Here is a 24,128-nt window from a genome sequence, read left to right as displayed (position 1 = left end):
AATAGGAGAATCGCAATTTATGCCTGGATACTGGTTATATTGTTTAGTCGTCTTCATACACAGAAGACACTTATTACGTGTTAAATTCATTTATACCTTAGTGAACCACTGTTCTTCTAAAACACTGCTGACACTTAAAAATCAGATCGCTTGATTCTCCATGTAATTAATGGATATAGTACATATGATTTTACAGACTCTGTTTAATAACTTATACAGTGATTCTAGGGTAGACACAAAGACATGGAGTTACTTGGTCTTAAGCAGTGAACGCTACCTTAATATTGAACATAGCACTGAATTCATGTACTCCTCTTTGTGCAAGGTTTATTTTTTGTATATTTGTTTATTGTTTTAAGCAATAACAACATATACAGTAACAAACATGTCATAACATCCCTTGAGTACCCCAGTTGCCCCAAAGTCCGGGCACAGTATGAATGCAGAATCAATGTTCACATCATCACCCGCACTAGCTGCCTCACCATTCCCCTCCCCCCCCCCCAATAATTTCGGCTCCTTTGAGTGTAATGGCTGCGTGACCAACTGGCCACTACCCTCCTTGCCTGTATCAAAGATGTATGTACCCCCTTCTTATCCCACACCTGTGTTGTGCAAGAGATTTTTAATATTATTTATTTGGGGGAAAGTAGATTTCTATGAGTTATCTTCCAAGTTAAACAAACCACAGAAATCCAAGCTTTGAACAGCAGAGCAATCTCTCTTGATCCATAGATTTTATTAATGACCTAACTTTATGCAGAAAGACTATCCCCTCTGGATGCCCATATCTTACTGGCATAGCAACAATAACATCCCTGACAGGGACCTTTAGGCTCAGGTTTGAGATGTGTCTAAAGTATTATAGGGATTGCACAGGCGATGACATTGTATAATAGATCAATCTAATTTTAATCAAATCACATAGGCTCAGACTTCGAACAGCAAATCTGCCTTTAAGCTGAAATGTATCCAACTGGCAGAGGCAACAATTCATAGGAACACAGAGGTCATTTACATTCAGGCCTTCGGAGTAGTCCTTTGGTTAAAGATTCTGCAGGCTTAAACTTCAAAGAGAAGAGCTATAAACATGCTACCCACATTTCTTATACTTTGTACATAAAAGCAATCCCACAGGTGACACACATCTAACACGCTATGGTCTTCTAATGGAGAACTACCCAAAAAGTATTTAGATCTCACAGTCCCAGACAGCAAGCTATTACATGGAAGCAGGACAGTTGTACTATTGCCGAGCCATCTACCAAATGAACGCCATGCTGGTGCCCCGGCCAATCCAATGAAAGCGAGGTAAGTCTTCTTTATTACAGTATTACTTGCACAATGCTAAAACGTTTGTGTTTTGCCCTGAAAATGTCATTTCCTACATGAAAATGTTTGTGAGAGAACGATAAAGGAGGGAAAGGTGAATTGCACCTCCTTTACACTTGACACTGCAAGTGTCTCTAGAATCTAAAATAAGGTTTTTAATTGTATGGGGTTGTGAGGACATTAGTGCTTTACATACAGCATTACCAGCTCTAGACTAACAGTAATTAAGCAATGACCATGTTAACAACCTAATAGAAATGCAAACAAGTAGTTAAAGACTTCAGGAGATATCTCACACACCGACATTCACACACCCACAGCTCACTGAAGATGACACTACCATCCCAACCAGGGATGGACTAGCACACAATACCCAGAACAGATTCATCATCAAATAAGCATTGGTAAAGCCAGTAGGTCTCGGTTGTGAAACGTATTGGCTTAGCTAATGTGTATTGTTATCCTAAATAGAGACCACAAATATGCGCATCCACAGCCACTATCTTGGAAAATAATTTGTTAAATATTATAAAAAGCATTGGAAGATGACCACAGCGGATGCACGCACATCTCCAATGGCCATTTTGGAATTTAATTTTGTTAGATGTTACAAAATACATGATAAAATAGTCACTGTGAATGCAAACCCTTTGGAAATGTCCGCCATGTATGCATACGCTGGACAATGTTGCACTTTAATTCTTTGACTTAAATGTTTAGCGTCCAAATGTAACTACCCAATGATAATTTGTACCTTTTGATTTTTGGTCATTAATGTTTTCTATGTGTTTACGCTGGGCTCTGACAGTCAATATGTGATAATTCACACATACATTGTCTAACAGAAACATTGGTTAGCGCCACAGTGTGAACACTCTAATATATTTGGCCAATGCCTTCCCCAATTTGACATTATATTAATCAACATGTAGAGGAACTTTAAAACCAACAGGCATTGTTGACTCCGCACCGAATCTTCTCCGTTAACAACATAACCATAGTCTTTTCTCCATCACGTCACTCAACCGGCATCTAGCGCCAGCACGGTAACGGAGATCACGTGCTGACCTCGCGTCTCCCGGCATAAATATACGAGCATTCGGCGCGTTTCTCTCTCCACTTGTGAAGCGGGAGTAGAGATCCAGGGTAAGCGCATCCTTGAAGCTTTACATATTATGCACGCTGGGCCCCCAATTAACTATGTGCTTGTGACTACTGTCCGCAACTCCTCCAATTGTTCCGTTTTGTCTCTCAGCAAGTGCCCCCCCTTTGCAATTAGACTGCGTTTTCTTACAGGTGCCGCGGTGTCCTTCGGCACACATCTAAGATTCAGTTTCCTTTAGTCTAACGCATTCGAGGACTACTTGTGATCCTATCTGATTCACATATTTTACAGGTGCCGCGGTGTCCCTCGGCACACATCTAAGATTCAGTTTCCCTTAGCTTAACGCATTCGAGCACTACTTGTGATCTTATCTGATTCACATATGTTTTTTAACATCACATTCGCAGGGTCCCCTTTTTACCGATTCCCTATTCTCCTCTCTTTTTTCTAGATTTATTCCCCGACGGTGAACTAGCGGTGATTTATCCCGAGCAGTCAACCCGTCCTAAGTAACATTGACTACGGCTCCGTTAGTGCTGATTTTTGAGAGCTCTAGGACCTAACTCGACAGAGAAGTTTTTTCTGCGGTAGAGTAAGTTACTCGCTTATGTTTGGAGCGACTTTTTTCTAAATATATTCCCGTTCTGTCCACTAATTTACTCCATTTCAATTTAAGGTGGCCACCACTCTCTCCGCCCTTGCCGTTACCACTGAGGAGGTTGGAACCCCTCTTTCTTTGACGATTCTGCGGCGTCTTAGAGTCCTGTCCTTTGACAGACATGGTAACTTCCTTGGATAATCTTAATTTATTTATTCCTCCCCCGTGAATAGAGACTGATTAGCCTTACACTCGTTCCATTTTGTTTTCTTTAGGTGCCCACTCCCCTTCCACACGTACCCCAGTCCTGATGAAGACCCCACCCCATAAGGTCGTAATGAGTACCTACAACAAACAAGGGGTCGAAACGTCGACATAACACCATTGCCAATACTATCACCAGTACAGGATGCACTGTGATCTTCTACATATATGGCATTTTTCAGAACTGTTGATATTGTAATCATGATTTGATCTGTATGTAATACGCGGCAGTGATTCAATTATGCCAACCAATTTGATTGTGTTCTAGTGGATCTATCATTGTGTTCACTTCCTTTTAAATCCCACACTCAATCACTAACCCCCTCACCCCTCCTTTTCTGGGCACTTTTATTACTCAAAAATTGTTGCCTAAACTATGGACCTCAGTAAAACGTTTATGCCAGTTCAATGTGATTAAATTACATTCGAACTTCTTTTAGTTATTTGGTCAATTGTTTTCCAATGCTTTGTTTTGAATGATTTGTATGCTGGGACCGTTTCCTTCATAATGTATGCATGTGTGGCAAACATTTCTGAATGGTCATAAAACCATTTTAAGATAGCTGCTCGCCAACAGTATGTTGGGCTTTAAATAAAACTGCAAAAAGAAAATTGGGGGAGATTGGAGGGCAAGAGGATGCTGGTTTGGGGGAAAGGTAAGAAAGCAGGATGGGGAGCAGGGATAGAAAATAGTTTCTCCAAGGCAAAGCAGGGTCTGATGGCAGAAGTGGAATGATACCTTAATCCCATCTGAATACTGTGATAGCTAAATTCTCCTGTGTGGGACCTATACAACAATAGTGAGGAAAGCCGTTCCATCAGGAGCAGGGAAATGAGATAGATAACAAACAAGAGCAAGGGGCAGACCAAAAGCCCACTCCAAGAATGTGTAATGTACTGGAAATACTCGGTTGGCCAAGAAACCGCTAAAGCTGTAGGCTCTGTAGCCAACAACTAAAAATACTGTGGTATGTGACGGAAATCACAGATCCATGAGCTGGAGCAGCCCAAGAACAGCCATACTAATGGACACAGACTGGGCCTTACATAGAATAGCATACATTACTCATCTTACAAATGTGGATGGCAATTCCTCTTTACAGATATAGTATAGGTATAAGCACGTATTCATGCTCCTTCACAACCTATCTCAAGAAATAATTTACAGGCTAGGAAATGCGACGCTATTTGTCTGGAGCATTTAGATCTTCTAGTGGGTGAAATGAAAGATTCATTGTTAAGAATTCATATGAAACCTGTAGTGACGTTCAAAGGGCATCTGGAATGCCACAAAGAAAACAAATAACAAAACTCAGATCTTCTGCATGGTATGCATGTAAGATAAAATTATATTACTGAAATCCAAATGGAATTCAATTAGGCAGATAATGGAGGAACTGACGAGGGTATTGCATATCACAATAAATGATATTACGCGCTCATTAAAAAACTACACCCATCTTCAAAACTGTCCAGCAAGGTTTCATTTCACAGTGCAATAAAAATCATGTTGTGTGTCTGCCCTTTTTTAATCCGCCATTAAATGTTTTACTCAATTACACGAACATGTCCAGGAAGCAAGATTCGTAAGGACAATATCGCTAGCACCGCGCATCATATCAAATCACGGTGAAATTCGCAAGTAACATGAGCCAGAGAACTGAGGATCCACAGAGAGGCATTTTCGAGAATTTCCAGTTGCCTTTTGCAAGCTAAGTAGGAAACAGTATTGCATTTATAAATAATTGACTTTCAGCTGTTTTAATTGTCTTTGCACACTCTTAAGCCTTAAGTGTTGTGTGCTCAAGGTACCATTCCCAGCTGGAGCCATGAAAAGCTACACAAACAAAGCCGCCTTCCGATGTACTAGCACTCAAGGTTCCTAGGCCACCCCTGCCTTTGGACCACATACACCTTTTATTTATAGAAAGCTCTAGTCTGGTTACACAGGAGGCATTGCTGCAGTCGGCTTAAAGTTACACGGTGTTCCACCGAGTACATTATATGCACCATCTTTTCCAACACAGGCTTCTAGCATTTCTCCAAGCTCCATTTACTTTGCTCGGATTTGAACACCACTGAGTATTTACGGCTTGTCTTTCCCGTGAACTCCCCAAACTGCTTTGTCTGCAAATCAATAGAATGCATCATGGAGAAAAAAAAATCTGAAACAAAAGTGCAACTAAGGTGCGGAATTGCGTAGGCAGAGACAGTGCATGTATAGCTATGGGCCACACTTGCTATTGAAAAGCCTTTTTTGTTTCGCTAATAACTTGGGTTCAATTTGGCGAATAAGCAAAATGCTCATTCTATTTGACTTTGGCATGACAAGTTTCGTGCAGATCCGTCAAGCAGGGGGCAAAAAAAAGCGCATGCTACAATTTTGTTACACATGGAAACAGGTCTAATAGCCACACACATTTAACATCGAGCATCCTGGTTTTCAGTAAATAACTTGTTAAATACCCATAAAAACGGCATACCATAATCCATCTATGCAGATCCACAATTTATTATGTTATTTATTGTCATTGCTGAAGAAGGGGAGGGGCATCATGACCCACTTGAGGCTTCACTAGTTGTTAGTCATGTCCCCTCTGTACACTCAACAATGGTATTATTATTGTACGCTGGTAAATAAATATATATCTCTTACCTACTGGCGGTCGCCAGTAGGTAGGTATAGTTAGGACCTAGTTTCCATAGGAAAAGCATTTTTTGTTTTGCTAATAACGTTGGCAATGTTTGACCAATCTTCACGAAATTTTCAAAACTGTTTTGCCACTCACTTCACCTGCTATAGGGCGATTCGTCAAGCGAGGGTCGAGAAAAAGGGGGGCTACAAAAATTATTTTTCCCCATGCAATTCCATACAGGGATTTTAGACACGACTACAGCCCAAATCACTGAACGGAATTACACCACATTTTGCAGAAAACGATCTTGTTCCAGAAAGATCTTTTCGTAACTTGTTATAAATCTGTTCAGTAGTTGTGGAGTTATTAAAGAAAAAAGATTTATTTATATCTAGGGAAGAAGAGGGTCCGCATATCCGACAGATTGGCTGCCACCACTTCAACCAGGAAGTGGTGGCAGCCATCTTGGGACTCCTACACGGCCCGAGCAACAACAAAAAAACCATAAAAGGGGGCAGTAATCCTAAACAAAGAGAGAGACGTGAGCACTCAAAAAGTCAATCATCAACTTTCCGAAGTATCACAGGTTCAGGTATTCTCTATTCTCTGGTATTCTTATTCTATATCCATCCTGTAGTTTACATACTGTTGATAGAAAAACAAGCAGCCAAGAGCAAGCAGCGAACACGTGTTTCGTTGTATGGGGAATATGCCTATCGACTTCCCTCGGGCCGCATTATGAAATCAAAATAATCTGTATAAGAACTACTATCATTTTGTATTGAAAATACACCATCAACCACCCGAAAGGTGACTGTAAATACAGAAAAAGTGTGAGGAAGTCACCCAAAGGCTAAGATAACCACCAAAAGAGCTTGGAAAACTTAGTGTTTCTGATCTAGATGGTCACTTTTTAGAGACAGTGCCCTTAACGTTCTGCTTCATCTTTAGAATTCAGATCTATGCTTTAAGAAATGAATCAAGCACTGACAAAGCCAACAGGACTGGTTTGCATTTTGAGTCCTGCCTCAATTATTTAAAAAGCCTCCAGCAGAGAAAAACAAAAAATAACGACTTTTTAGGTACAATACATCAATGAGCTATATAAATTAATTTTTGATGACCGAGTGTACATTTGAAAAGTAAAATACTCTCTCAAACTGTAACGTAAGCACTCCATAGGAGATGGGATTATATGACAAACAGCTAATAGAGAGAAGTGGATGAAATATTTTCCCCAGGGCGGGGCCAAAGCCCACTATGTATACTTTAAAGAGCTGACAACAATAGGTTTAATTCAGCTGTGCTTTTTAAGCCAGACCTAAAACTTGACACGTTCTCTTCATATAATGCATAGATCACTGCTGAAGCACGGTTCCGAAATGATTACTGAGGCGTGCTCATCTGCCTTTTCAAGACTAGTCAGTACTCTGGGGAGCTACAGCGCGCGCCACCATTTCCTGGAGTTTTACAACAGCACTTTCTCGTGGCTTTATACTTCCTTCTGCTAATGCTATTGTTACAACTCTGCTGTGATTTATGTTAATGTTTGGATTTAATTGCTTTCACATCGGCTTTTGTACACGAGGTTCTAAATTTCAAAAAGTGCACTGCAAAGAAAGCGGAAGCACAGGAAAACTGCAAACTACAAACGTTCACCAAGTATTTGATGAAATATTTATAGTTATTTCCAAGAAAGAGGGGAGTGTATTTTCTCCCAAATTATGCATATTAGATAGGGGACGATTCCTAGAAAATACAAAGGACCATGAAGGCCTCCTCAAACAATTTGTTTAACGCCACTCTTTTTTCCTGTTTCACAGGTTTGACAGGTTTCCTCCAGGTAAATTATGACGTTTGTAGTTTGCTTGGCATGTACAAAACCTAAAGCTTTTATTGTATATTCGTAACGTCACACTTAGTAATCTTTGTTCTTTATATCTTGGCTGAGACAACACTTGAGCGGTTGCTTGCAAAACATTTTGTTAACATTTAGGGGGCTTAGAGTCCGCCCATTCCTTACCACTCGTTGGCTTCATTGTTAGTCTTACTTGCTTGTTCCTGTTTGGTCAGTGCATGCTGGCTTTCCTTTGGCTTCACTTTCTGTTTGTATGTTCCCCAGTCCCTAGAGCATGGACCAAGTACTGCTTCCTTTTTTCGGAGTGTCCTTCCGCTGCTTCCTCTTTCTGTTTCAGTCTATTTTTTTTTTCTACATGCAGCACTTCATAAGAGTGTATGTATTTTTAGGTTGTCTTGCTTCTGGTTTTGCTCACTGTGTTGCTTTCATCGTGTGTTTTCCTTGCTTGAGTTTGTTCCGTTTTACTTTTAATCCTCTCGCCTTATGTTCTTTAGTGCAACTTACACCACGAAACGGCCACAGGTTGTTAGTGCGGCTTTTAACAATGATTTTAAAACACATTAATTGCTCTGCGATATCGGTATTAAGTAATCACTTGTTTAGTTTGTAACAAAGTGCTTTTTAAGTACATGTTTCATGATTCATATGATGCCTTAGGCATGATTAAAATGTTTTATGCAAAAAACAGGGTGTGTTTAAAATTGGTTTATGTTTGAACGATTAGGGGCTAAATAGAACATTCTAGTGTGAAAATAAAACGTTAACGTAAAACGTTTTTTGCTTGCTTGGCAACTCCTATTGTGTTTCCTGCTGTATCTTACTGTGTACATTGTAACAAAGATTACCAAAGCATACCAGACAGCACCATACCAAATAATTCCATACCTTATCATACTATACAAAAGCAGGTCATACCATTCCATATTATCCTATATCATGGAATCGCATACCACAGTATACAATTACAGGCATACCATTCTATACAATGACAGGCCATACCCTTCCATACTATACAAAGACAGGTCATTGCACATCATACTAGAAAAGGACAGGCAATTCCATACCAAACCATATTGTACAATTGCAAACCATACTATACAAATGACAGTCCATACCATAACGTACTACACAATTACAGGCTACACCATCCCATACTATACTATACAGTGACAGGTCAGGCCATACCATACTAGACTATACAGTGAGACTTGAGTCTGTGCAAACCTGCTACCATGTTTTATGTGTTTTCATCAGCTTGTCTCTAATATTTTACCATAGAGGGAAAGGCTGGAAATGTACTACTGACAAGGGCAGAAGTAAACCTTCTTCCAGGGTTGGGGAAAAAAGTGGTTGGTGGGAAAGTGAACGTGTTACTGCTCAACAGATTTTCGCATGAGCAAATTTACATATGCATATCTGCTCATGCTAAAATGCAGTTCACAAATATTTTCTAGGAGTACGATATCCTGACCCACTCCTGTAAATTGTTGAGAATTAAGAGAAAGCCGTAAATCCGCACTAATGCACTGACATTAGACATGGTTGCATTTCTGTGACTTTAAGAATTGGGCCCCTATTTAGGTCTGGCATTAACCAAGACCTGTTAGTTTTATAAAAATTCGGTCTCTCCATCTTGTTACTGACTGGCTTCACTGTGAGTGACAGCCTTCTGTTCTTTTACAAGGAGCATATCGGCACACAAAGTAGTTTTGTTCAGTGCCAGGAACTACAGTGACAATGTGTTTTTATTAGACCAAAAATATTTTTGCTTTTGCTAATGTTTGTTATAATGATGATGGCCCAGCAGCTCCCACAACAATAAAGTTGTACATAAACCATGGTGAAACAAGAAACGCATTGACAAAACCAAAAGGTTGACCATCAATGTACTACTTAATGGCTTTGCCAATGCTTGTTTATTGTCATGTTTCCTATAATTCTGTTGAAATTGGTTACACTGACTTTCCATTATAAATATTCTTTAGGAAATACTAGCAAGCATCAACAAATGTTACTAAATGATGCTTCAAAGAAATGGTACATCAAATGTCACAGTAGTTTAGCAAAATGTTTTGTTTCTAGTTGCATTTTTTATGAACATTTTATTGTGAAAGGAAAGAATCATCAATCTTGCTTTCAAGGTTTTCCATATATTTGCATAAAATCAGAGAGCATCCTGGACGCATTAAAGGTAGCCTCATATTGTTAAACTTTGCAAACGTGCGTACACATTTTTAGATTGGAACCACTGTTAGTAGTGCAGTCTGAACTTACAACATTTCCTTGCTTACCCAAATAATACAAGCTTTCTATTAATGAACCATAAATACAGGTTTGAACAGCATTAACATAGACACAAATATTACCTTAACCGCAGCCAATGCCCTTCCCTGATCCATAATGTGATACACTAATCTGGCAGCCAAAGGGTTTGTGCTGCAGGAGGATGGACCTACTTGTCCCAAGGACAAAATAAACATGAAAACTGGTTGTCCTTGACCCCAAACAATATGTCCTGGGGACCCCGGCTATAGGAATTCCACACCCCTGCTACACTACGCAATGACAGACCTTACCATACAGTACTATACAATGGCAAGCCATACCATACTATAAAATTACAGACCATACCATCCTATACAATGACAGGCCATACCTTACTATACAATGACAGGCCATATTATACCATACAATGACAGATCACCATACCATTCATGATAGATGATACCATACCATACAACTGGCCATACCATTCTGTACCATACAATGACAGGCATACCATACAATATCACATACAATGACAGGCCATACCATACCATGAAAGGCCATAGCAAATTAAACTATACTATAGAATGACAAACCACACCATACCATGATGAACAAGTTACTTACCTTCGGTAAAGCCTCATCTGCTAGAGATTATCTAGCCGCAGATTCCTTACCTTAGAATATTCCCCAGGTGTCAGAATGGATCTGGATATTTTTTAACAGTAACCCTGCGCACCGGTAAGTGGCGTCGTTCGGCTCCGCGTCAGCCTCGTCAGCATCAGATGTGATGTGTGTAGTGCCTATTTAGGCACTATCCCCAGCGCGCTGATGTCAGTTTCTTTATGCAACTGTCCACACCAGAAACGTGAAGCTACAAAGAATGCCGACATACCGGTGTGAGGTACTCAGACCCTCAGAAGGGAAAGCCTACTGAATCCGTTCGCAGAACGGGCAGGATGGGAGGGTCGGAAAGGAATTTGCAGCCAGATAGTCTCTACCAGGTAAGGTGCAAACGAAGGCAAGTAACTTATTCATCTGATAGAGACTTCTAGCCACAGATTCCTTACCTTAGAATAGATACCCAAGCAATACCTCCCCGGACACGAGGGACCGTGCGGGCAAAGTGCTCGTCATGACACACAACCATTCAGGCAGAAGTGCCTGGTGAACATGTGCTAGGACGCCCACGTTGCTGCCTGGCAGATATCCAGGACATGGACTCCATGAGCTAGCAAAGTGGTTTCGGTCTTGGCTCTGGAAGAATGAGCATGCAAGCCACTGGGGTTGCATTTTGGCCAGTGCGTAGCAGATCTTGATGCAGAACACTATCCATTGTAAGATGGTCCATTTCTTTACTGCCTTTCCTGGCTCCAACATATCTTACAAAGAGTTGATCGTCCACCCAGAACTCTCTTGTTTTTGTACGATGCAGAAAAACACTCTTTTTTGGACCCAGACGGTGGAGTCTCTCCTCTTGGTTGGAAGGGTGAGGCGGAGCATAGAAGGTAGGCAAGGTGATGTTTTGGCTTACAAGCAAGGCTGTGACGACCTTTGAGAGAAAGAAGGTTGGGTCCTGAGAACCAGCTTCTCTGGGTGAAAGGTGGTATAAGGAGGGTGAACAGAGGGGGCTTGCAGTTCGCTGACCCTCCTGGCAGATGTTATCGCCACTAGAAAGGCCATCTTGATGGTCAACAAAAGAAGTGGGCCGCTGTGTAACAGCTCAACGGGAGCACACATGAGGAAGGTAAGAATCAGGTTAAGATCTTGTTGGGGTATAATGAATGGCCTGAGGGGGAACCGTGATGTAGTCCTTTCAGGAGCCTACAGGTGACTTGAACATAAAAGTCGTCCCGCAATGGCAAGAATGCAAAATGGCAGAAAGATAGCGTTTAACAGTGCCCAAAGCAGAGGCCAGCTGGGTCGAATAATTAACAAATAGCAGAACCTGGAATAAGTGTCCAGAAAGCAGGTTGACGTTTCTGGTTGTACACCATGCCATAAATTTGTCCCACTGGCAGTCATATACAGTCTTGGTGAACGGACGCCTGGCTGCCAGAATAACGTCACAGAATTTTGGAGGTGTAGTGGAGACAGGGTTTTATGTGCACACATTGCTATGTTAGCATAAGCGTTTTAGAAGCTAAACGCCATCTTGCTGCTTTTGCACACGACACTATAGGTAGCTGTTATTACAAGTACAACTGCTTGCTTGCTTTTTATTCGCATATGAACGGACTGTTGTTCACATCCCTAGACGTGCACAGCGACCTTAGTCTGAACACTGTGTGCAGAAGCCATCAAGGTCAAATAACAATGTATGCTGTTGAATTCAGGTTGATCGGCCCACTCTCTAGACACAACAAGCATACAGCTGCAAATATCTGAAACTCGGGTGCCTTTAATATTGCATTTGCATGCATGATTCAGGCACTTGAGAAAACCTTTCCAGACACAGAGAGCAGAGCTGATCCTGTGATGTGATTCACCTAAGCTGATCTTTGAGGTATGGGGTTCCCCATTCAAACCTAGAGACCTTCTATTAGTTTATAAAACTAGTTTACTAGCCAAGGGAGGGTCGGTCACAAAGTATTATAGGACCTGTTTTTCACTATCATTTTTAATATGATTTCTCCCTTCATTTTCTATGGAATTGTAACAATGCGGATGGTTTTATTTCTAATCATTTGTCTGCTTATCTTAGCCAAAGTACTGCACCTTAGAGCACGTAGTTAAAAATAAAAATGTTCAACTTTTCTGTGTGATTACTTTTGTTGTGGACTGATACTAGAATAATAACGAAAAGGTGTTTCGGATTCCCACCATTCCTGAGAGTTCTCTAAGTCGCTTGTTCTGGATTGTCTAATCATTGGTAGTTTTGAGATGATACGGAGAACAAATGAGACACTGATGCTAGTCGGATAGGGGTTCTGGGTACTGAGGTGAGTTTTTGGTACACCACAATTCACTGAGGTCCTGGTTTCCGGTGCATAGTTCTGTGCATGAGCAGAATCCCCGCAACATGGCGCACATAACGTTTTGGTCTTATGATTGAGATGCCTTAGTAGTGCTTATATTTGTCCACAACACCCTCACTCTGGTTTCCGGTTGACGGGAGTGACGGTTTAAACCTACCTATATTGTTGATTTATAGGTTCGTTCAAGCTTGACAATTAAAAATGTTTTCTTTTTCAATTAATGACCCTTTTTGTGCTACGGGTTAATATAGATTGTTTTTCTTCTCTTCCTCCTTATGGCTGAAGTCGCTATTGCAGCACATAGTCGTGCACCTCTCCGGCATCACTTGACGCAGTTCAGGGTGCCAGACAATGGAATGTCTTATCTTTGTAGTGAGTGCCGATGCATCGTTCCCGTATGAGCTGTTTTACTCTTGGGTTACTTTTCCAGAGGTGAATGCGGACGACAAGACGTTTCACACATACACTCCTATGGCAGTTCCAGCTAATTACACGCCGTATAGGACGCAGGCAATTCTTATTTCTGCTTGGCAGCATCGTATTTGGTTCAATGGCGCCCTCCCCCACACGGTTACACCGGTTCGGTTAGGTCCCTTGTCTATTCCTGGGGCCACTTGGCCAGTCTTGGCCGAGATCACACCACATCCATGATATTTGCTAGCCCCGCTGGATAACTTACGTCAACTCCATACCGCCTTGATTGTGGTACATCGGGCTTTAGTGCAATACGTCTCTCGCAATGTCCAGGTGGGGGCACCTGGGGTTGCGGCGATACCAGCTGGCCCGGCCGGGATTACTATTAGTCCCGTCGTGGTTAATTCGGTAATGGGCAAGCGCCCCCAGAATTAGGACGATATGCCTTATTGGCTTGCTGTGAAATCTGACCAGCTGGAAGCGGTATTTCCAAATTCTACTCCTGTGGAAAAACACAGGATCCTTACCATTAGTTTACAGAAAGACTTAGTCCCAGAGGTAACAGATTGTGAGAACTGGGGTAAAGTATTTGCAGCAGTCTACGCGAAGTGCTTCGGCACACCTTCTATGACTGTACTGCCCTCCGTGATCAAGCGTGTTCAGGATGAGCACGGTCCGGAGGCGGCAGTCGAGTTGGGAATGAGGCTTGTCGGTGTGCTCGGCGTAGTTGCTGATCTCATCCTTGCTAACGTCAAGGGAGATGCGGTTAACTTTCAGGTGTCGAATACCCTGCACCTCGATGACGTCGATAAACCCCGGCAGCTAACGAAAATTATTGCGGAGGCTTATAAGACCATTGGCCGCAATAGTTTGGGTGTTAAGCCTTTTGCTAAAACAACAGCGCAACCGCAAACTCAGACGGTTAAGTCTACTAAAGACGACCGTCCAGCTTCTCCTAAAGAAAATTGGAAAACTAAGAAACAGGGGAAGCAGTAACAGAAACAAAGGTCTCGTCCCGCGTCACCTATACCAGTGACTGCTGACGCACTTATGAATTGCGCGATCACACTAGAATTAGGTCTCCTGATAGATTTCAGGTTCCTGAACAACGTTCTCCTCATTCATCACAGGAAACATCTGTCTCACAATCCGGTGGAGGAGAACGTGGCAATGGTCGGGGTGCCCCACAAGTACATGAGCAGCCCCGCCCGGCTGATGGTAAAGGCAAGCAGGACGAATTTGCACGTCAATGACCTCCGTTTTAGAAAAAGAAAGTTGCCGCACTAACAGAGAGGAATGCCACAGATAGTGAGAACACAGCTTCGGAACCTGACATGGGCACTAATGCTTCTAGACAGCGCAGCGGACGTTACAATAGTGCGGCAAGCACTGCGTCCATATCTGAAGGAGACAGCAACTGACACGGTTATTACTGTAGAAACTGCTGACACCAGAGTGGCTCCCCCTGACAGACTATATGACTTAGTCCTATTAATCGAAGGCGACATACAACGTACCATAAAAGGGATATTTTGGGAAAATCTGACCTCTACATATGACATTTTGCTAGCAGAGGCGGACTGGCCCCCAGCTTTCGTTTTGGCTGCTCCTAGAGGGGAGGAGTTAATCCTCCCATCTTTCGCGCACACTGTGCCAAAGGAGCAAGCTCAGAACTTTGCAGAAGAGTGGGCACAGGTACTTGCTCCAGCGATGTACCGTACTCAGGTTGGGTGGGATAAATTATCACCGAGCCATGAGATTCTGTTACGGTCTATGCCACAGCCACAACTCCAATATCCCATGCGCCGCGAAGCTAGATCTCACGTCGCAGAAATCCTTGATCAGTTGGAACATCAAGGTGTAATTGAAACATGTGTGTCACCCATGAATTATCCTCTTTTCACTGTAACCAAACCTGATGGGTCGTACCGCCTAGTTTTAGATTATGGGCATTTGAACTCTCATTGTCGGACGTGCACGGTACAGAATACCCACAGTTCTGCCCTCGTTGATAGTCTTGTGAGAAAAAGGTTTAAGACCACACTTGACATCTCCAATGGCTTTTTCAGCCATAACCTGTCCTCTATTAGTAATCAATGGACAGCCTTTACTTCTGGCGGCAAACAGAAACAATTTAAAAGATTAGCCATGAGCTACAAAAACAGTCCAGGTGTCTTTGCCACATGTGTAGTCTCTCTGTTGGACAGCATTTACCCTGATGCATACTCGTATGTTGATATCTATCTCACAGACGAATTATGGCCGCATCTGTGTCGCGTTGACCGCATCATTGTTATGTTTGCGGACTTCAGTTACAAATTTAACTTTGCAAAATCACACATTGCAGAGTTTAGTGTTGTTTTTGAGCTATGAACTCAACAACGAAGGTAGAGGTTTAGCACCTCACTTCCTGGAGAAGTGCGCATGCTTGCCGCTCCAACAACTCTGAAAAAAACCAGTCCCTATTGCTTACAAATCACACTTGTACACTTCAGCTGAAATGCGCTTTTCTACTGTCGAAAACGTTTTGACAGTAGTGCAGATGGTGATTCTAAACGAGAAAGCGCTGTCGCAGGGGAAACGCATGTTGGTTGACACACCGTATCCTACCCTAGAGGCAGTGACGAAAGCCAGTGTACCGAATTCAAAAGCTTTGCATCCGCGTTGGATACAATGGGCCAATTCTTTGACGTCTCCGGATATCACTTTCATCTATGATGCCTCATTGCAGACTCAGGAGTATTTGCAGTATTAATTTGTTCATCCAGCTCCTCTGTCCTTGCGCCCGCTTGAGGATTACCATTGTATCATTTACACTGACGGTTCGGCGCAACCGGCGACGGAATCTAAGCATGCTTATTCAGCGGCCTGCGCAATAGTGGCTGGTACTTTCGTGAATGGCGAATTCAAGTCTGATGTCGTGCACACGCAGACATTGGGTGATTGTACCGCCCAGTTGGCAGAGCTTCGTGCTCTGGTGCTTGCACTGGGGTTTGCTGATCCTCGAGTGCCTACTCTTATTGTGAGTGACTCTTTTTACTGTGTTCAGTCTTTCACCAACAATTTATTCTTTTGGTCTCAAAATGAATATCGTGATTCCAAATGTAGCACAATCAAAGATAAAATGCTTTGGGTTCGAGTCGCAGAACTTAAACAATGTCTGCCACTCGTGAATGTAATTCACACTCTTGGGCACCAACGCGTAGGTGTCCATGCTGTTGGCAACAGTTTAGCTGACGAAGCAGCGAAAACAGCGGTGGCAACATATCTAGTAGTAGCAGTTACAAGATCCAAAAGTAAGATTGATGATGACATCTTGGCAGCAATTGCTGCAACGGAGAAGGGTGATAATTACCCTTGTGGTTTCCCTTCTAAATACTCTTTATCATTTAAGTCCTGATAAAGTTCCCTATGTGAGAATTAACAACGTTGGTGACAGATTGATTCCCAACGCGGACTGCAGATTTTCCTTGCTAACAGCAGCTCACGAAGGTATGGCTTCTGCCCATGCCGGGGTTTCAGCGACTGTTACTATCTTACAACAACGTTACTGGTGGCGCGGATTGTATAAACAGACTCGTGCTTATGTCCTTAATTGTGACATTTGCCAGCAGATTAAACCTTCGACTGCTGCGCGTCCACATCAAACACAGTTGTACATATCTAATAAACCACTTGGATGTGTTTATTTAGATCACTGCCGTCCTTTCTCCTCTGATACTGCGTATAAGTACATCTTAGTTGCAGTGGATTCGTGCACACGTTTTCTATGGGTCTGGTCACAATGGAGTGCTGATGCTCGAACTGCCATCAGGGTTCAGCGTTCGTCTCTAAGGCGTACAAGGATGACATGAGATCTTTGGGGGTCCAAGTCAAATATTCGTCTCCATACCGGCCTGAGGGCAATAGCGTTGTGGAGCGAATGAACCGTAACTTAAAGCAATCCCTGACAGCTAGGGTTTTAGGTACTGGCGAGAACTGGTTGGCCCATTTGTATAGCGTTCAACGTGCACTTAATAATCTCCCTAGAAGGTCTCTGGGTGGGCAGACCCCATACGAAATGCGCTTTGGCATAAAGATGTTTGTCCCGGACCTTGATGGTCTAGACATGGCGGCATCAGCCACACCCTCTGACGTAGATGATCATTCTGCTGTATTACAGAATCTACAAGAGACCTGAGACAGTCTTGCAAAGGAACACTTGCCCTCCACAACTGATGCTGCACTTCAGATTCCGGTAGTTGGCTGGCTACCTCGAGTTGTGACCTGGTCTGTGAGAAGGTGGAGAACAAGGAGGAGTTCGGCCCCTCTTATCGTGCACCGGTTCCAGTGCTTGGCGTGCAGGGTACAAGAACAGTCATTTTACCTCCACTTCCTGGTCGCAAGGATAACAGGTACATCTCCATTGACAATGTCAAAATACAACGAGTGGCAGATTCTTCTTAGTATGACTCCAGCGGTCTCTTGTCCAGCAATGCTGAGAAATTCTGTTTTGGCTCCGGCAAATACCAACAGGCCTGACATTGCCATCGAGATGCATATAGTTACTAATCCTTTATTGGCTCCACCGGCTGGTGGTCCAGTTGAAGATACTGAGTATACCTATCCCACAGATGTGTCGTTGCCTGGTGTGCAATCAAGTGCAGTTGATCAGTCACGCTTTTCATTTGACACTAACTCTACACCATCGAATGCCCCATCGAAAATTTCTATTTTTGCTGTTTGGTTTAAATGACATTTTTGTATTCCCCCTTGGACTTACATTTGGCTGGGGCTCACTTCTATTTTTTTTAGGTCGATTGGATTTGTGGTTGTATTTTTTCGTCCAGTTAATGGACACTATCTGACCGAAAGATCTGCAATTAGATTAATTGATTGAACTTTGGCACCTCACTCCTTATCACACATCATGAAGCGAGACCAGACTTTTGTTAATATTACTGACTGGCCTGTGTTAGATGGGATTGTATGAGATGCTGTAAAATTTCAAATTCATGGTCCCACAGAGGTGTTTAATGTCCCCAATGTACTTCGTGTTTCTATGGGGGATGTTGTGAAACAAAACATACGCTCTGATGATTGGGATGTCCAAGCCGTAGAGGCTCTTTTTTCTGATTTGAAATATTATGCTGCTTTTGATGCTGAAGATTTGTATTTAGACACAGCAAATTATGGAGAATTGTTCTGTTACCAACACTATGGCAATCATTTCCTGCATAAAGCAAATACATTTAGAAATGTCGTTAATTATACGCAATGGGAACATTGTCCAGCACCAATTGAAGGCAGCTCCAAAACTCTAGTGAAAAAATGTACATATTTTTCTGATTTCAGTGCATCTAAACCTGAAGCCTTTTATTTAAAAATGGCTGCTGAGTCAGCTTTCAAAGTTAGACTGACCCACACTAAATTATTGTATTCGAAGTCCTTTATGGATGACTTGGCTACAGGGGGCTATGAGCTGTGGAAAGATACCATTGATCTTAAATCTGTTTAGGGTTCTAAAGCTTGGCAGGTACAAGGCACAGAAGCGCGGCATCGTGCATGCCTTATACTGAACCACCTGTTTTTGAATTCTACTATTTTTCAGACCAACTGCTTTGGATTGGCTGCTTTTAAAAAGATGAATTCCCCTCCTACTCCTGATCTGGGCGCTTATCCAAAGTGGGATAATCACACAGATCTGTCCCTTGATGAATTGCAGTCATTCATTACTAATACATCCTTCAATATTTCCAACTTAGATCCTGAAGGATGGCTATTATGGCAGAAAAGTTTGGATTCCTGTCAACATCGTTTTCTGGGTCTGCTCCCCGGTTATTCACAGTTTAGGGTGGACCCCCGATTTGAATCTTCCCATTCTGTTACTACCTATTCTGTAGGAAAGTTATGTCAAACCTGGTTGCAACATTCCACCTTGGCATCTGTTAAACCTCATTTATCCAAATTAAATGACAAAGTAGATTTGAATGATATTGTTAAGGGCCCTGTGGTGGCAGGTCCAAAAGATGGGTGTATGCTGTTTATAACGAAGTTTGGAAATTATCTCAATTTGAAGCTGCTTCTAGATTAAGAGCTATTGATCAAGCAAATTTGGAAAAAGTGCTCGCTTTCATTGATAATAGCATTAACACCCTTTCTTCCAGATAGATAATATTGTTTCATCTGTTGTGGATATTGTACAGGATGATATGTCTGTTTCATACCATGGTCAAAATCTATTGTGTTCTATAATGCAGTTTGCATGGACTTCACAAACATTGAAGGCTGGGAAAGTTCCCTGGGACTACATGAACACATCATCTTTGTTCCTGCCGTTTAATCTGACTGATAAACAGTTCATGTCCATGAAGGATGCGACATACTCATTATTGCATATTGAAAAGTTGGAACCTTTACCATTCTCTGTGGCCAAATCGAACTCTGCTGTGTGGCTTATCCATGGATTAATCCCTTTACCATTTCCATTGTTTAAGTTCAGTTCATGTATGAAACACTAGGCCTTAGGCAGATACGAACCATTGGGTACCGCTTTCCTGCATGAAGTTTGATCACTCCCATTTCATACAGGTCCCTGAGAGAGGGTAAAGAGGTTTATTTAAAAGGAGAGGAATGCACTTCCACACCTGATCACTCAGTAGTCTGTAGGAACATCCAATTGCATGGCGCATGCAACGTTCAAGCCCCGAATTTGGCTTGCATTTTAAAGGGAAATCCTGTGCCAGCGATTACACCCACTTTCACGTTGTTAGAAAACGGTAGTTATTTGCTTTTAAATAATGAAGCATGCTGCGGGATGCTAGTAGGGATTCCGTACATTGTAACTGTCTCACAACAAGTAGTAGGTTGTAAGAATGTCCTTTTCCCACCCCCGCATGGGAGACTGGATGTATCCATCTGGCCTTCCATACCAACCTTGAAAGCATAGTTCAACAAGATGAGCAGAATAAGGGCTCTATTGTCTCAAAAAGAAGTTGCCCTGACTTCCTCCCGTGAAACATTTGTCCTTCACGTAGCAAACACCCGCACCGAGGTGCATGCGCGTTTAAATACTGATCTCCCACTTCATTTCGGTGCTCTGATTCACACTATATTCAATGCCTCGTCAACAACTGGCTTGGTACATTTTTTCAAAGTTGTGGGCTCCGGCCTTGTGACCTCGTTCCAAACAATATTTGGTGTGATACCGGTATTTTTTCATTCTATTTTTTCCAGCGTCTTCGGCGGGCTTCCGTTGATTCTCGCCTTGGCTGCTGGTGTGCTGCTGTTGATTTGTTTGCTCCGCAATGGCTGCACGATCTTTGCCACGCGACAGCCGGCACGGCTGCTTCAACTGCGCAACCGGATGCTTGACTACTATGGAACACTATCACTGGCCACTTTGAGCGTAGCCTATTGATTGTCCTTATGGTTCTCATATTTTACTTGCGTGCAACCTGTTTTCCATTGCCTCGATTGTCCATTCGAATGGGCTCTGGATTTGTACCTGTCGAACATGGCGTCTCCTGCCCCGGATTATGATCGACTGATGAGTCCCTTAGTGGCTCATGAGTTGGACTGTTCTGGCATCGGGATTATGGTCTGTGGAGCGGCGCACTGAATCCTGGGGAATTGGGATATATATGCTGCAGCCCATGATCTCCTGACGCAATGTTATCTTGAAGAACACGCAAGTTGTCCTCTGATGGTGCTAGAGGCTCCGGTTGACGAAGAACATGTATTGTTCATTTACTTTACTTGACTGGATGGCTGATTTGTTTGCTAAACATTACAATGACTTCCTCTTGGAGGCAGTTGCAACTTATTGTGCCTACACGTTGATAGATTAAATTGGCAGTGGTCCATCTTCCGCAAGTCAACATCCAGATTTTAAACGTTTTCTTTTTTTACTAAACATTGGGCTGTGTAACGCCCCTGAGAGATGTTTTAATTTTTTACTTTTTCCCAACAAATTTTTTTTTCAAACTTTCACTACCAATTATATGGATTGGCAATAGATGAACTTGGTTCTGTCTCACTCGAACTTGAACTCTGCGTTCCTACATTGCTTCCCTATTCTGTTCGTGGTCCGATAAAGGGAGGGTGTAGTGGAGACAGGGTTTTATGTGCACACATTGCTATGTTAGCATAAGCGTTTTAGAAGCTAAATGCCATCTTGCCGCTTTGCTGCTTTAGCACACGACACTATAGGTAGCTGTTATTACAAGTAAAACTGCTTGCTTGCATTTTAATCACATGAGAACGGACTGTTGTTCACATCCCTAGACGTGCACCGCGACCTTAGTCTGAACACTGTGTGCAGAAGCCGTCAAGGTCAAATAACAATGTATGCTGTTGAATTCAGGTTGATCGGCCCACGCTCTAGACACAACAAGCACACAGCTGCAAATATCTGAAACTCGGGTGCCTTTAATATTGCATTTGCATGCATGATTCAGGCACTTGAGAAAACCTTTCCAGACACAGAGAACAGAGCTGATCATGTGATGTGATTCATCTAAGCTGATCTTTGAGGTATGGGGTTCCCCATTCAAACCTAGAGACCTTCTATTAGTTTATAAACTAGTTTACTAGCCAAGGGAGGGTGGTTCACAAAGTATTATAGGACCTGTTTTCCACTATCATTTTAATATGATTTCTACCTTCATTTTCTATGGAATTGTAACAATGCTGATGGTTTTATTTCTAATCATTTGTCTGCTTACAGTGGGCAGGAGTGATATCTGCAGAAAGGTGTACAGAATGCCAGAATTCCACTTGAGACAAAAAGCGTCTCCGAGCGAGAAAGGCCTTGGAAACACCACGACACAAAATTGCTGACATTGAGAGTTCTCGGAGGTGGCGAACAGATCTAACTAAGGCTATCCCCACTCTTGAAAGAGATCTTGCACCACCTCCGAGTGAAGATGCAATCATGATCCGCTAGGGATCGACGGCTGAGTTTGTCTGCCCTGGCGTTCAGAGAACCACTAGGGAAATGCCCCGAGATGAATGTATGGCAGAATTCAGCATGCCTTTTTCATGCAAGCCTTAGGAACCCCGTCATTTGGACAAATGCGTCATCAGCATGCATTTGTTCTGCACACACGTCTTTTTAATGACTTGCCTTAAGGTTGCGCTGGATATTGGAATAGTTTAATTTACTATTCCAACTCAAGTCTGAGCAACGGTAGGTCATTTCAATGCAACGGTAGGTCATTGCGGTGGAACATTTCGAAGAGATTCTGGAAAACGACCTAAGTGATTCATTCTTTTTGTGCATAAAAAGAGTCTGCAAAGGCCAGCGGCTTGTAATGCACAGTCACAGAGCAAGTGGCAAAAGGCCTGGGCAGCTGGGGAGTGAAGACAAAAAGTGTGGTCTGTAGTGTAAGACCTACAACAGGGCCAGTCCAAAAGAAGTACAGGATAGCCACTCCTTCAAAGACCACAGCGAGTAGATCCTCCACTGGCCCTGGTAGGATATCAGGGACATGGTACGACCAGCCACGGAGAGAGTGCAAGTTAGTCCAGAGTACATGTCCAGAGTGGGAGCTCCCATCAAACTCCAGACAGAGGTTCAATCGTCAGTTGCACTGGTGCTTCCTCGTTTCTTTCTGGGCTCCTTCTCAGTTTTCTAAGCCTGTGCCAGGACTTAAAAAGGGAAGCAAATCTTCCTGTTATTGGTGGGACACACGCCCAACCCAGTAGTACAACATCAATGCTCCTCCCCTAACTGTCTATACCAGGAACCGGCTCGCTGCCTTTCCCACCCCTTTGCTACACTCTGAAAAAGATTAAAAGTCGCACCTCCATCTCAAACTAAGGAACACCTCCCTTAAGCCAACCTCTGACCACCCTAGCCTGTCTGTTCCCTCCCTAGCACTTTGAAGCGGCCACTGCTAAGAAGAAGCAGGGATCAGGGTGCTCCTTTTGAACAGCGTTGCAAGAATCCCACCCACAGATTAGCAAGTGAGTGAAGGATAATGGCTGTGGAAATTCCAAATGCAACCTCCTCCCTCCCGCCTCCTACAGGATATGCTCATTCAGGAGGTACTGCTGAGGTAGAAGATTTCAATGCTATCAAGAGCTTCAAAAGGCTCAGAACCAGAGGTATTATAATAGCTGAGCTTGAAGAAATGGTTCTTGAAAAACAAGTCTCCAGACAACATACATCTCCCTTCTTTCTGACTGCATTCAGTATTTAGAAGAGCCTCATAACAGATTTGATCTTACCAACTGATATTAATAAACAGGAATGTAAAAGCAAAATCTCCAATAATTTCCACTACTCCAGTAGGAAGGCATCTCCAAGAAAAATGACCCAAATGCCCGACACTCTTGATTCCACCTGCGGCAAACAGTTTGACTTGAGAAATATATAGAACATTTGATGAGTCTGTGTGCCCCACCTGCATCCAGTGGAGTGAAAGACAATGGAGGGCCTGTGCGCCCTGTACCACATCAGGAAGAGTAGACTGACAAGCAACTCATTCCCTGCTGTCATACTCATGAGGCACCAGCTCAGCTACTTACAAAACCCTAACTCAGGATGATGTAGTTTTATGAAATATTTAGCACCAGGTTATGCAGAAGTGATTGTTTCAAACATTGCCAATTTAGTACAGAGAAAAAGAAGGCAAACGCAACACAAAGAGTTAATTAAAACATATAGATGTTACATACAGAAGGACAATATATC

General features: G+C 42.7%; 1 protein-coding gene across 2 annotated transcripts in view; it reads right to left on the bottom strand.

The window, feature by feature from the left end:
• Nucleotides 1–24,128, bottom strand: part of PREP (prolyl endopeptidase) — a 692,721-nt gene that overhangs the window by 66,255 nt on the left and 602,338 nt on the right. The window lies entirely within an intron of this gene.

This window comes from Triturus cristatus, chromosome 6, assembly GCF_964204655.1.
Source record: "Triturus cristatus chromosome 6, aTriCri1.1, whole genome shotgun sequence".
Lineage (NCBI taxonomy): Eukaryota > Metazoa > Chordata > Amphibia > Caudata > Salamandridae > Triturus > Triturus cristatus.
The sequence above is the reverse complement of the archived record's forward strand: the minus strand, read 5'-3'. Positions and strand labels throughout refer to the sequence as shown.